The sequence below is a fragment of the Myxine glutinosa genome, chromosome 9 (genome assembly GCF_964187855.1).
Source record: "Myxine glutinosa chromosome 9, kmMyxGlut1.1, whole genome shotgun sequence".
Lineage (NCBI taxonomy): Eukaryota > Metazoa > Chordata > Myxini > Myxiniformes > Myxinidae > Myxine > Myxine glutinosa.
The window spans coordinates 82,804,889-82,820,328 of NC_136269.1; the positions used below are offsets into that span (position 1 = coordinate 82,804,889).

At 40.4% G+C, this 15,440-nt stretch overlaps 1 protein-coding gene across 2 annotated transcripts in view; it reads right to left on the bottom strand.

Moving 5' to 3' along the window:
• Positions 1-4,851: 4,851 nt before the first annotated feature.
• The window catches only part of LOC137417294 (uncharacterized), a 48,908-nt gene continuing 38,319 nt past the window's right edge, over positions 4,852-15,440 (bottom strand). For both annotated transcript variants that reach the window (XR_013624541.1, XR_013624542.1), the window contains exons 5-6: positions 9,531-9,630; positions 4,852-7,516 (exon numbers count right to left, since the gene is read on the bottom strand). The gene's annotated coding sequence lies outside the window, so the exon portion shown is untranslated. The remainder of the gene's footprint in view (positions 7,517-9,530; positions 9,631-15,440) is intronic.

Genomic DNA, 15,440 nt, shown 5'->3' on the forward strand with positions numbered 1-15,440 from the left:
TTCAGGCCAGGCCGCCCCAGCAAGTTCAGCCCGAAAGCAGACCGCAAGGTGCTGAAAGAAGTCTCTAAGAACCCCAGAATGTCATCACGGGACCTACAGGTAGCTCTTGCCACTGTTGATGTCAAAGTGCACGAGTCTACCATTAGAAAGAGGCTGCACAAATTTGATCTACATGGGAGGTGTGCCAGGAGGAAACATTTGCTGTCCAGAAAGAACATCAGGGCAAGACTAAAGTTTGCCAATGAACACCGAGGCAAAGACCAGCACTTCTGGAACAATGTGCTCTGGACAGATGAGTCAAAGGTAGAGCTATTTGGCCACAGTACCAGAAGACATGTTTGGCGAAAACCAAAGACAGCATTTGACCACAAGAACCTGATACTAACTGTAAAGCATGGTGGTGGAAATATTATGGTTTGGGGCAGCTTTGCTGCATCAGGGCTGGGCAGCTCACCATCATAGAATCCACTATGAATTCTTCATTGTACCAGAGTGTGCTTGAGGATAATGTGAGGCCATCTGTCGGAAAGTTGAAGCTTAACCGAAGGTGGACCTTGCAACATGACAATGACCCTAAACATACGAGTACATCCACCAAGGAATGGCTGAAAATAAAGAAATGGAGGGTTCTGGAATAGCCAAGTCAAAGCCCGGATCTAAATCCCATCGAGATGTTGTGGGGGGATTTGAAACGAGCTGTGCATGCAAGAAACCCCTCAAACATCGCACAGCTGAAAGAATTCTGCATGGAGGAGTGGGCAAAAATTTCTCCCAGTCGATGTCAGAGACTGGTAGACAGTTATAAGAAACGCCTACTTGAGCTTGTTTCTGCCAAAGGGGGCAATACCACCTTTTAGAGCCAAGGGTGTACTTACTTTTTCCACATGCGAAATTTGCATTTATGTTTATTTAAATTATACAATGGACTACAAAATGTAAATGTTTCATGATATTTGTTATATTATATCACCTTTATCTATCAATATTGTTGAAATGAAGATCAAATAGCTGTATGTTGAAATATGTTGAAAAAGTCAAAACTTTACATGGGGTATACTTACTTTTTCACGTGACTGTATGTCTCTTGTATTGGAATTGATGGTGGCTTGCAAACCAAGACTCATGGGCGGTGTACAGAAGTGTTTTTTAAAATAACAATAAATACAAGGCGAAGGGAGGTGAAATTCGCTGCACGTGATGTGTAACGCGCGCAGAGTAAAACGAGTGTTCATATACATCCTTAGGTTGTGTAATAAATGAAGAAGATATAAGCACATCTGACACTAGGCTGAAGCTTCAGACTTTGTTTGGCATGCTCAAGCCTGCACCATCAAATAAACTGTTCCAACCCATTGTTTTTAATGGGCTTTTTACTAGTTATTGATATAATACACCAACTCAGCCTGTAGTCCATGGGCCAGGATCCCAAATTTCCAGTATCGGTACCACCCGGGGTGACTAATTCTCTTTGGTGTTTTAAACTTGCTATATGTCTCTAGTTTGCATTTTGATATGACAGCCCTTGCAGACTCACAGCTTTTAGAGTTTATCACTTCTTGTAATGGACATGCCCCATGGATGAAAGGCGCGAACACACACTTTACCACTATCCTTTATTCTCACACCACAATCTTTCTGTTAAGAATCAGTTCAGTCACAGACAAGCATAAAATACCACATCGGGATCCTTTCTTACCAGTATCACGAATGTAGGCAGTCATTCTCGTACATAAAGGCAGATTTTGTAGATGAAGTGGGTTGTTTTCAAAAAAATTCGAACTTAACTTCACAAAATATTTATGCAAGTTGAACAAAATATTTATGTTTTTGTCAAGTCACACCCTGTGACAAATCAGACTCTAGGTTTCCTGTTTTAAGCAAGGTCTTTGATTCAGTAGAATCAACATGCATCCATGACACTTTTTCTTTGGCTCTTAACGTTATTAAATGAAGTACAGTTTCACGTTTCTGTTTGTGCATAATTATGCCACCAAGTTATTCATCATCACCGTCATCCATATCAGAGTCAGTTAATTCCACTTCTGGCTCTTCTTCACTGGCTTGGTTGCTGCACGTTTGTAGTTTGCACATGTCTGTGCACTTCAGGCCATTGCTGAGGCAGTTACATGCTGGTAGTTTGCATGACCGCACACATTTGCAGGAGAGCAGCTGCAGCACAGCATCTGGTGCAGGCGAGCCATGCATCCACTCAACAGCCAGCTTCCCATCCTCATCAGTTGTCCAACCACAGTCCTTTGGGCTTGGAACATAGGGCTGGCTCTGCAGACATCTCCTCCAGATGGCAGCTTGATAGTTTGCACGGCGAGCATGCATGAATAGACAGCCCTCACAAGGAGGGAGTTGACTTGACTCAACTTCTCCACGTCTGGCACAGAACAGTTGGTATCGAAACTTGTTTACTTCAGATGTGCGGCTAGAAGGCATGTACATATGGCAGGTGATCTCCTGTAGCTTCTGGAACAGTTCTGCAATACTTCCCATGAACGTCCAAGTTCCATGAAAGCTTCCTGGTAGGTCTTGTCAGACTTCACCTGCTTCAAGGTCGTCATCTTCCCACGGCCAGCGAATGCACTGACTGTATCACAGCCCGTGAAGGCATGCATACCAATCAAGGCATCACAGACAGTACCTCCCAGTGCATGGCTTAGCTTGGTGATGTCCAGGAACCTTGTCCGGTTCATTGTTCCACATTTCTGGTACATGGGACATGGGATGTTGCTGCTGACCCCCAGGCAGATAACCAAGACGTCTGTATCCTCAGCAGTGATGACAACAGACTTGTAGCCAGATTCTGCTGCATGAAGAGCATGGAGTAGTAGGCGAGTATCAGCTTCTTCCTGTGAGGATTTTAGCTCTGTGGCCTCTTCCCATTGTTCTTTGGTGATCTTGAAGCAAAGCTGCTCACAGGTAACATAGAGTACCTTGTCCTCGAGTTTCTCTCTCGGTCTTGGCCCCTTCCATTCCTCTACCAAAAGATAACTTACATAGCCAGATATCTCACCAGTTCCATCAAGGGAGCTGAAAAAAAGGCTTACATCTGTCCGCAATTAACTCTTCCTAGAAAAAAAGCTGAACGTGAGTACACAATTATCCAATAAGAAAGTACAGACAAATAGGAAATGCATTTATTTTGCTCTGATGTTTAATAATTACAATATAGTAGCATTTCTCACATGGTTTTAGTTCTGTATTGACTGAAATTAGATGTGATCTTTGCATACCGCAAGATTTAAATGAATTACGCAATGCCGCTATTGGGTGAATTTGAAGTTTTTACAAAAAACTGACAAAGCTGCCAGTGTGGAAAGGCTATCACATCTTAATGTACTTATATTGACCCAATAAACATTTTAGTACCACTTAGGTTTGGTCACCCCAGGTGGTACCGATATCTGGCCTGGCCCATGGACTACTGGGCAACACCATGATGGATGTTTTGAACAGATATCTTATTGGTTTATTCGCTGGCCAGATGACCTATTCTTGTTGTGAAACTCAACCAGACCAGTAATATGACCTTTAGCCTCTTGTGCAGTTACTCGCACTTAATTTTCCCAGTAAGCTTTGGTCCTCAGCAATGCCAACCCACGTTCATGCATCTGCACCAAATGTTGAAAATGAATTGAGAAACTATTCTGGTCGGTTGGGAATTGATTCACATAGTGGTGTTGATGTTCTGTCGACATCACAAACATTAATAACTCTTTTGAACATTGCTATCAATAAAGTATATATTTTCTAGAATTCAATACAAATCACTGTTGGTCACACCCATAACCTTTTGTTACACTACTGCACTACAATTCTGTTGCTCGTGTTACATCGATTCACACGGTATCAACATCCGAAATGCCTTTTGTTTTTGTCATCTGAATAGGCAAAATAACTGTATATGATATTTTCTAGCAAGGTTTATATCGGTGATGCAACTGTTGTAGGTTAAGAAAACAAAAAAAAATACTCAATATGAAATAGGGCTATATTGCACATTTTACGCCAAAAATATTATAAAGGAAAAATAAAAGTGGGTGATGAATTTGACCCCCAGATATATCTTGTATAAGTATAAGCACAATGAGCGATAAATTCATTTTAAACTACATGTTCACTATGCCCAAAATAACAAACAGCATCACAATCGAATATTTGGTCAGATATGTATATGCCCAAAATTTACCATCAATTTGAAATTGTAGCCAGTACCTGTACTTTTGTATATTCCTCCTTCAAAATGTTGTTCTGCAATCGAGTGAACAACACTTAAACGAATGGAACTTTATATTTTCGTCAATACTTGTTTGCAAATAATACTGCAAAATATGTGTACATAACACTTTACACCAATGTACATGTTTTGATATTACAATCAAAAATCTTTCGAGATAGAGAAGTCATTCTAAAACCATATCATATCCAACTATAAGATCCATAATAATAAATGGCTTACATATAATATTATACTGTGGTTGTGGTATTTTAACAAGATTACATTATTGGCACGTTTCAATTATTTCAATTACACAATCATAAGGCCCATACTGGATGTATGGAAGCCATAAACAAAAGGACGTTCATGGAATGAGAATATGGAAATATGGCTGCAATGTACTAAATAATGACCTTAGGTTGACATATTACTTAGAAGTTAATACAATACACCAATGTATTGAGTTCAGGTAAAAATGCCTATAGATAAATATATATACAGATACAATGAAATACTGTATATTACATGTCATTTGAAATAAATGTAATGCAAAAAAAGTTAATATTTGAGCAACATAAAAAGAGAAACTCTCGTTTAGTTCAAAATAATCACAACACCCCAGGAAGCAACAATATTTTTTACTACAAGTTAAAGGTTTTTACAACATTGCAACAACGTACAATTGTTTGCTGGGAACACAGCAACAATGTCCAGCAAGAAGGTTTACTCCTTTGAACCAACAACAACAACATCCAGGAAGAAGGTTTACATCTTTCAATGTTCAGGAAGAAAGTTTACTTCTTTAAAACCGACACAACAATGTCCAGCAAGGTTCACTTCTTTAAACCATCTAATAATATAACGAAAATAAATAATTATTTGGGGGCTACTTCCCTGCATAGGTACACCTTTGCACGTTTAAAACGTACACATTTACACAATGCCGAACTTCTCGATATGCAAACATCGTAGGCCAGTAAACCCAAAAATTTCAGACAGATACAGCAAATATTGCAAATCAAACAAACATCCTTTGCCCTGGCTTATAAGGCTAGACTTTCAATCAAAAACATCAGTCTAATCATCTGCCTCAAATATCATATCTGTCAAGTTCACAAGTTTGGGATTTCCTCATCCTCACAAGGGTTCTGCTCTGGTTCCTCCATCAGTACTAACACAAATTATTGTGGCATGAGAGAACCCTCTGTCCACTTGAGCTCCAGCTTTCCATCTGCTACACAGCCATAGGCCTTTTGGTAGTCCTGATGAATAGACAAGCTCTCTCTTGTAGTTCAGTTGCCAAAACTGTATTTGATTGCCAAACTGCTTCACATTGCTTGAATTTAAGTTTACACGTCTGATAGTCTGCATTGTAAAATTGCTGATCGTTTTCAAGTATGAACTGTAGGTACCGCTCACTCAGCATTGACATCTGCTCAACATTGGATCCTTCAATGAGGCTTTCTTTCACATAATTGCTTATATACCCAATACGAATGTAGTCCTTCCCACAAGAAGCATGACAGTATGCTTCTCCGGCTTACAAAATCACAATCTTGCACTTTTAATGGAATATGTTCATTATTTTTGTCTCTCTGCAGATCTTTTGAGACCTTTCTGCTGTTTTTGTGAGGCATTCAACAAGCTTTCCTTCCTTTCTTCATTTTCTGATGTGATTTATGTGATGCAACAAAAGATACATCTATCTGCAAGTAATAGTATTCTAGTTCATGACTAATCTGAGATGCTACGATTTTTTGAGCAACAGGATTCATTGTAGTCACCTGAAGGATACTTTTATTTTAGGAGCCGAGATACAGGTAGTTGACAAAAAATGGAAACACCAAAGGAAAGTCACTTAATAGGGCACTGGACCACCACATGTAGCCAGTACGGCCTGTATGCGCCATGGCATAGAGTCCACCGGCGTCTGGAATTCTGCAGGAAGGATGCGGCACCATTCTTCCATGAGAAAGTCCTTTTCTCACACCTGTTTGATGGAGGTGGAAAATGCTGCCTCAGGTGTCATTCCAGGATATCTCCTTAATGCTCCAAAGGGTTTAGATCTGGTAACTGAGAAGGCCATGACATATGGATAACATTAGTGTCATGTTCACTAAACCATTAAGTGACCACATGTGCTCTACATCCTGAATTACACACCTCCCAGCAGGAAAGAAATGCTGCAACATGAGGTGAAGATGATCACTCGGTACCATGAAGTTGCGATTGACATTGACATTGCCTTCAAAGAGAATGACTGCACACAAACCATTCCATGAAACTCCGCTTCATAACATTACAGAACCACCAGAACCCTCCACATTGTAAATAAACACTCAGGGTTGTAGAGTACTTTAGGTTGGCACCACACGTGCCCCCATCAGTTTGTCGAGAACATAGTGAAGGATGATTCATCTGACCATATCACATTTCTCCACTGCTCGATAGTCCATTGCTTGTGCTCTTTGCACCACTGGACTCGCAAAAATGCATTGCCATATGTGATGAGCAGTTTGTGCACTTTAACCCGACTATGATGTCCCACTCTGCGGAATTCTCGGCAGACCGTTTTTGATGAAACTGGCTGCCCTTGCCCCGGGTTGAAATTTGCAGTCAAATGATGGGTAGTTGCTTGCCTGCTTTGTGCCTTGCACTTCAAATCAATGTACGGATATCACGATCTTGTAGTATGCGCTTCCTTCCACTGTTACCCTTTGCTAACGTCTTTCCCTCGGAGTTCCATGCGGACATCACCTTAGAGGCCGTTGCTCGTGAATCAGCAAGTTGAGCTCTTTGTCACCGAAGTTCCTGCCAAACACGCCCCAACAATCACCCCTCTTTCAAAGTGGAGGCCTCCTCTTGCAGCCATGCTAGCAAAAATGATAGGCAACCACAAAAGAATACACTTGGTGTCCCTCATTTACCCAGGTGTTTCCATTTTCTGTCCACCACCTGCAGGTTTGTAGTTTTTGTAGCACCATCTGTGGCAAACATGCAAATGAGAGTAGTATTTTCCTGGCTCCTGACAACAAATATCATCTGATTTTTTTGTTTGCGTTGCCCTGAGACTGTCTGAATTCAACAGTTTCCTGAATTTTCTTGAAACTTGCTTCAGATAGTGGCCTCACTTTCCTGTCTGATTTTTGTGAGGGTAGTTAATTATGCACATCAAACCAGGAGTCTTCTGAAGTTTGCTTTTAGATGCTTGGAGAGCTTTCAATTTCAGAGGTTTTTCATCTTTTCTTCTTTTCTCAGCCATCATGGAAACACCAAATTAATGGATGCCTGCAAAATATAAGATGAGAAACAAGTCCTAAGTAAGAAACTTGGGATGATTAAGAATTGCCATAACACTTTAAACTCAAGGAAATGCTTACAAAACATAAGGGCATCACAAGTCTTTTGTATAAAATATTTCAATGAAATATATTTTTACAATTTAAGAACATTCTTCCCCATAAATATGCCTGATTTTAATGGAATTAGTTCTGTGTGTAACTTTAAAAGCTCCTTGTATGTAATTAATGGGGAAAGATTGATCGTTTTTGGTGGTCTAAACTCAGCAATTACCTCGCTTCAAAAGCAAAACTGAAAAAGTCAACAATTGTTCCAACCGAACTTGTGTAAGTTGTACAGATTACTATCCATATTGAAAATTTGCCCACCTGAAGTAGGTAGGCTACCTAACTTCAAAGAAGCCACACAGGTACACCCACCAACATATCGTTTGCAGACAACCTCATTTCAATGGCTCCATGGTCAGGGTTTACAAAAATACCCATTAAAGAAATCATGAGGGTGGTGAGAGAGTGGTTGGGGTTAGCCCACTGTCTAAATTGTTGGGTTAGGAAATATGAGAAGAGATGGTGGGGCATTGCTTGCTTGACAGCATGGAGGGAAGAGTGAGACAGAAGAACATTTGGAAGGTGGTCCCATAGACAAGAAAAGTGAGGAATAAAAGAGTTGAGGTGTGCTGAGTCTGGGTTTTGGAAGCTTAACCAGGAAGGGGTTACTGCTGCTTCATTGCAACAATCACAAAGTTGCATCTTCCATAAAGTTGTCAAGGTATATATATATATATATATATATATATATATATATATATATATGTAAATAAATAAATTAATTGTATCTTCAAATTCATTGTATCTGAATAAATCACTGGCACATCTACAAGAGCATCAATATACCATTACCAGAGAACTCATGGAAACATGAACCAAAAGTGATAATTGAGAACGAGGAATTAATGAATGGAAGGAATGAATGTGAACGTATAAAATAAAGCATTGTGTCCAGATATAGTACTTAGGTATAAAAAAGAAAATAAGGCATTGTTAATCAAGGTGTCAGTACCCAGCAATTTGGCCTAAACAACGCAGAAATCAAGAAAATGACCAAACACCAGGATCTCAAAAATGAAGTGAAAAGATCCTGGAACTTGATAATGCTGAAATTGCACTTGTGGGTAATTGGGGTTACGGGAATGATGAAGAAGAATCTTACAGAGATCTTAAAGACCATCCCTGGGGAATATCAGTACAAACAAACTGCAGTTGGAAGCTGTCCAGGCCTCAATGACGACTCTAAAAGGAGCCATCAGAACAAAACTTTGAAAACACCAAAACGTCATTGCAAGGTCCTTGAATCATGACCCATCCTCTCCCACCCCACCCTACCCTACACCCCCCCCCCCCCTCGACCCCACCTCCCCCACTCCAACTTTTACCGAAACTGAGGTTTTACGGAAAAGATACTTCAAGAGCTGGGAGGGCTCTGTTCCACCTTCTGGAACCCACATATGGAGATAACAACCAAAGGCACACACACATACACCTTTTCGTGCTTTGCAACTAATGTTATGTATTCATGGTCTATACTTCGCTACACTTGTCCTTTGCTTGCTCAGAGCTCTGAGGGGTGAATTTGTCATTTAAAGACAAAAAAGAAATAATAAATGGGAAACAAATTGTTTGTTGACTATTATACAGTTGCAATTTGTATTTCATTCATTCCCACAACTCAAACCCATCTTTTTTCTTTCCAATACCTCTGCATGTATACAGAATACACAATATTGATATCAGCAAAATTAGAAAGATAAAACTTTAAGGAGAGTTTCGAAAGCAAGGAAAAGGTTTTATTCCAGGTACAAGAAAAAAGGAAGGATGGATTTGAGAAAAATAAAAAGCAGCTGTCTAACCTCATTCATCCAATAAATACAAATTACATGTTGATGTAAATAACTGTACAAAAGTATAATTTAAACAAAAATATTTTCAAAATACAATTAAAATACCATCTTAGAATCTGTGTCGTCAAGTCTCAAGACAAGGCAGATTGCGGCCTTCCGCACAGTTTGGGAACTGTGGATGAAAACGTCGCTTGGATATCACAAACTGTCTGGAGTGGGTATGCAAGGGGAAGAGGAATACAAGAAATAAAGGCATCGTGGTTAGAGATGCTGAGCAAATGCTGTATCTGAATAGAATTAAAAAACAAAACGATTAAATTTAGTCACGAGATGAAGCATAAATGGCCGAGGAAAGATCAGCAATGAATAATGTTGGAAATGAGATGAGTCAAGGAAGATTGAAAACAGATAGATTTTGGGTTGCATTTTAAAGGGGATGCTTTTGATGCAACATAGTTACAGATTCACTCATCGTGAAATGGCTCACTTTGCAGTCCGTGGGTTGCACATCACATCACTGTAATTTTCAAATAAAATGCGATTACACAGACATTTTCATACCAGTCACTTCGCCAATGGATATAATCAAAAGACAACATGTTGTACTTTACAAACATTCTGCACTATTCACCCTATCAATTCCCCGATGTCATCTCCCATCTGCTTGGAAGTCAGCTAACATCACCTTCATTAACCAACCATGCTGCTTATCAACCAACCAACCAACCATGCTCCATGGCGCGAGCAAAAATCACTTCCGTTTCGCTACGAAGCTCAGCGCTGGATGCTTTGGTTTGAACCTCTGCTTAAAATGAGTGAAATGAAACATTTTGAAATTTTTTCGTTATTTTCACAGATTTCAACATCACCATAATGCATATTGTTTAGTTACTTAAACTTTCTTTATCCAAGAAGATGAAGATTTGTAATACTGGCTACCACTGGGTGATGCTGTATGATACACATTTACATAGAAAGAAAGAATTGGGGTCCTTCCCCCCCCCCCCCAAACTAAACCCCCTTAACTAGATTTTAAAAAAACCATACTTGGGGTTCTCTGAGGCAACATGGAAAATTTGGTTGGGTTTGGTTTGGTAGTTTTTGAAGCATATCTAAATATATATACAGTATATACACAAATGCACTTTTATGGTATAGATTACAGATTTCTTTAAAAAAAAAAAAAAAAAGTAGGAATGAACAAGCTAAGAAGCATTGTTATCACCAAAATCACCATAACATACAAGGCAATCGGGCCCATTGGAAAGAAAACTGGCCTCAAAGAAGTAATGTTGAGAAAAGCTCACTTTCACTTGAAAACAAAGGTAAAAACAATGATTCCAGCATTATTCCAGTGGTGATGCAAGTTAATCAGTTGATTATGAAAAATGTCTCTTTTTTTTTTTATCACAGCTATTTGTGCTTTCATGCAAAATAAAGTAGATCAGCAAAACACTTGGTTCCAACAACACAGCAAGTCATAAAGAGTCATCGGAAAAAAAATCTCCGACAGACCTAGCAAGGCTCATGGCGAAAATAAATCTGTATGCAACGTCGAAGACGAGGATTTTAAAAGGGAAGATTAATGTGGAGTAAATGCAGTCAAGTTGCAATCAAATGTTTACCGTCACGAGTTTCGGGATTTCGTCCTTTTTCTTTTTAAATACAAAGTCGACGATAGTGGAAGAGCTAGAACACAGAACAGATGAGGATGTAACAGAACAAAAGGAGGAACAGAAAGAAAGGGGGGGGGGGGGGCAACAGCTGGGTTGAGAGACAAAATAGTGAGTCTTGGAAAAATAAGGGATTTAGAGGAGGAAGAATAAGGGTTAGGGGAGGACATATGGGGTGTAGATGATGGACACAGAAGCAAACTCTCAGGAAGAAAAAAAAAACTGGAAACTTGGAAAGAGGTGAGCTTAGTGAGGGTTAATTGGGGTAGAAAAGATCATGGTTTTGGATGTGGGATCCGAGATAGTGGTGAACAGCTGTCTTGAGACATGGAGGGAAGAATAAGATCGAGGATAATGTGGAAGTTGGTTCCACAGACAGGAAAAAAAAGAGGAATGAAGAGGTGAAGAAGTGGGTTGATGATAGACCGTGTCCACCATACAGAAAACTGGGATGGTGGCAGTGGGACAAAGCACGGAAAGATAAGAGGGTGCAATATCAGAAAATTAGGCGGTCGAAGACAGAGACAGAACCGACCAGTCTGCGATGGTGAAGAGATAGGCCAATAGACACAGCTTCGTCATGGGAGATTTCAATGATCTTGAAGGCCTTTGGTTTCCACAGCATCAAGCTGAGTAAGATGCGTTGCAGCGGCGCCATCCCAAAGGGGGAGGGCAGTTCTAAATCAAGCTGCAGATTAAGGTCTTGTAGATGGATAAGGGTCCAGAAATTTGCATGACAGAGGAGGCCGAATCAGCAACTGGCTTTCAAGACAAACTTAAAAGTCTGTTTTGCACAAGAAAGATGGCTGAGGATGAGACAAAAAGGTTTGTGTGACTAAACCTCTTCAAGAGTTTTAAAGAAGTAGATGGGAGTTCATCAGATGGTCCTTTCAGAGATAGTGAGAATGTGAGATTTGTACGGATTGCAAAACATATTCCAAGTGCTTGACCAGCTCATGATTTTGTCAAGGTCTACAGAGAGAGAAGAGGATGCTGCTTCAAGGATAAGGGATGTTAAGGTAGAGGGTGTATTAACTAGCAAATAGATAAAGAGGATTTTTCAGTGTGTCAGAGAGGTCGATGATGAAGATTAGGAGTAGGACTGTACCCAGAACACTGCCTTGGGGCACTCCAGCCTTGATGGAGAGGAGATGAAAGGATTCCATTGAGTGCCACACATTGGCTACTAGAGTAGAGGAAGTCAATAAGACACATGTGGAGTTGTCCTTGGATGCCATAGGCAGAGAGTTTGGAGAGGAAGGCGGGATGGCGGGATGCCAGACTGCATCAAAAGCATGAGACATTTCCAGAGAGACGTCCCTGATCTCCTACCTGACATTTCTTATAAACTGATGATGGATTCCATGACCTTGCTGCTGATTGGAAGCAATCTAATAGGTCGGTAATTAAGGGGATCGGTTGGTGCACCTTTTTATGTAGTGCAGTGATGTTGGCGGATTTCCAAGCACATGGAAGGGGACCGTTTCAACATCTAAAGGGACCTAGCGCAAGTGGCATGGTGAAAAGGTCAGAGAGAGGATGTACAAATGCAGCAGACCAGGCTTTTAGTACATGTGAGCTCATGCAGTCTGGTCCAGTTGCAGAATCAGAGTTGAGGTTTGAAAGAACTTTCTCTACCTTCTCAAGTGCAAAAGACACAAGAGTCTAGGAGCAGTTGGGTATGACAGGGAAGATGGGTACAGAGAGTGAGGGGTTGAGGATATAAGATTTGGAAGCAAACACAGAATTAAGGCATTCAGCCTTCTAACGAGCGGAGTCGGCTGTGGTGCCATTTGAAGGGAGGGAAGGGATGGAAGGGGAGCATACACCAGAGACAGACTTCACAAGGCACCACCGGGTTTTAGAGGAGGGAAAAAAGTTTGAAAGCTCATTATTGAGGTTGGACATATGTTGTTTTCTGGCTCTCTTGGGAGTAAACACACACTTGTTGCGGACTTTTTGGAATGCAGAGATTCACTTCAGTTGGATTTCCCTTCCAGGAAGAGAATGCAAGTTGTTTCAAGGCAACTGCCTCACTACAGGATTCAGGATATCATGGTCGGGAAAGATAGGATCGCTGAAGATGAGATGACATGAATCTGTGCATAAGGGAGAGCAGGAGTTCTGTGGAAGAATTTCCAGGCTGAGTTCATATCAGGGACAGTAGATATGGAGACCAATCCTGAAGAGAGATGTCTGCTTGCAGTCTCTGCCCGTATGTATGTCTGAGTGAACTTCCAGACTCGTCAACACTCAAGCAGCTCTCTGAGAATAGCTAGAGTGATGGTGACTCTCACAAGCACCTGATCAGATGAACCAATTGGATCAGAGGAAGAGCAGGAATCTGATGAACAATCTCATCATGAACCAACACCAATGACAGCAGCCAAATGGTTTTATTTTCTTTATAACTCTGATCATCAAATATGCCCAGTGGAGCTTGAACACCAACTACTCGATCAGCCCTTTTAGATGTGTGTTCATAAATCGACAAACACCAGGGACATGTCAATTGTATAAATTATATTTCATAATTTATAATTCATCATCTTTCAAGTTATACAGACCTAGCAATAAAAATAACGAACACACACAAACACGTCTTTCGATAGGAGTCGCCAATATTCCGAAGCAATTGCCCAAATATAAATTCCTGCCCCGCCCCGGGAAGGCAATGGCAAACTACCTTGGGTAGTCCTTGCCATGAAACCACTCTGGCAGCACTGAATCTGCTTTTAGGCAAAGTACAAAACTTAAAAACGCTTCCTCTTAAGCTTTCAATGCAACTGTTCAACATTTAAGGGACAATCTTCACATTATATAAGCAAAGGAGTGTAGGGATGGTGGATGATGTGGTGGTGGTGTAACTTGAGAAAGGAGAGGAAAGGTGCAGGTATATAATGTAATATACAAGATCGCAAATAGAGGGTGGTGGTTGGGATGAATAATGTACTTCTTAAAGTACATGAAATGCAGATGCCCCACCACGTGACCAGTTCATTTTAAAGAATAAATATCACAATATTAAAACAGCACATCCATGTTCCGATCAAATTTAACCACGAAGAGCCAACATTTATGTACAGTTTAACTTTGATGTAACCAACAACTGGCACCCACCTAAACTGCTTGAAAGTGACAATATTAAAAATCTCAGTAAATTGTCACTCATCAGTCTCTATATAATTTGCATTTCACTTATTACTCCCCCACCCAGAGGGCACTAAAGGTTTGCTCTCGATCTGTCTGTCCGTCCGTTCGTCCATATCCCACCTGAGGTTTTCTGCACTTTTTCCATACCCTTTAACATATTCAACTGAAACTTGATACATGGCTTTATTATGACAAGTTACAGAACAAGTTTGAGTTTCTTGGGCGATTCGCCAATTTTTCACGGAGTTACGCCCTTTTTGCTTGGTACAAGAACATTCATTGGGATTGGTAGAGGGGCGTATATTGCAAAACAATGCTCCCTCTCGTTTTACTTACAACGTGTCTGCCTTTGCAGGAAAAGCAAGTCTTGACTTCTTTTTACTTTCACCAGGGGAGAGGGTATTGCATTTGGGTCCGTTTGTCTGTCTGTCTGTCCGTATAGAACGTGAGTATGCTTTTCTCTGCAACCGTTGGTCCGATTGCCAATAATTCTTCACCATATCAGCGCCTCCTCCAGTAGAAAGTTTTATGATAATATAGGTCACGTGGTACGGGTACCATCTTGGAAAAAGCGAAAAAAATTGCACCTCTATATCTCCGTAACCGCTTCATGAAAAAAATTGAAACATGGCTCATTGTCAAGAACTCTCCATGGAGGAAAAACATATATTCATAATGAAGTCATCGGTGCCTTCATTATGCCGTCATAATTACACAAGTAGAACGCTTGATCCGATCAGTTTGAATTTCTTGAGCATCATCCACACAAAAAATGTATGGGAGAAATAAATTGATATCATTGGTCACGTGGTTCGGCAGCCATATTGGATTGAACATGAATCTACATCGTCAATAAACCACACAAAGACAGCAGCTATTAAACACCACACAAAATAAACCACACAAACACGTCCTGGGCAAGGGTCTGCAATCTCTGATTGCTCTTTCTTGTTCATTATTGCAGATGTCACAGAATATTATTTTGGCATACTTATTGAAATGCAGCCACCTGTCATAAAACGACTCACTTAATGCACATATAAAGATGGGAATACATTAAACAAACTTTAATCAATGCTGTATGAAAGATGTTCTGTTACTCAGTGGATGCCATCCATCCCACATGTAGTGTTATGTACAATGGTGGGAAAATAAAGAAATAAAAAGAATCGGCCAATTTATTTCACCA